Below are 210 nucleotides of genomic sequence, written 5' to 3'. Positions count from 1 at the left end.
TTAATATTCAAAGTTTCACAAATAAAAATAAAACATTCCGAGTTTTTGGAAAAAAAAAAACTACGGGTTTGGCACGTCCGGGAACACCTCGTTCGGGTCTGCATCATCTTTCATCTCCATCATTTGCTGGTTCAGCCTCCTCTGTGCCTCATAGGCCGCCTGTTGAGCCGCCATCTGGGTCTCCAACAAAGATATACGATCATCTTTGTC

The sequence above is a fragment of the Brassica oleracea genome, unplaced genomic scaffold (assembly GCF_000695525.1).
Source record: "Brassica oleracea var. oleracea cultivar TO1000 unplaced genomic scaffold, BOL UnpScaffold00579, whole genome shotgun sequence".
Taxonomy (NCBI): Eukaryota; Viridiplantae; Streptophyta; class Magnoliopsida; order Brassicales; family Brassicaceae; genus Brassica; species Brassica oleracea.
Note: the sequence above shows the minus strand (reverse complement) of the source record.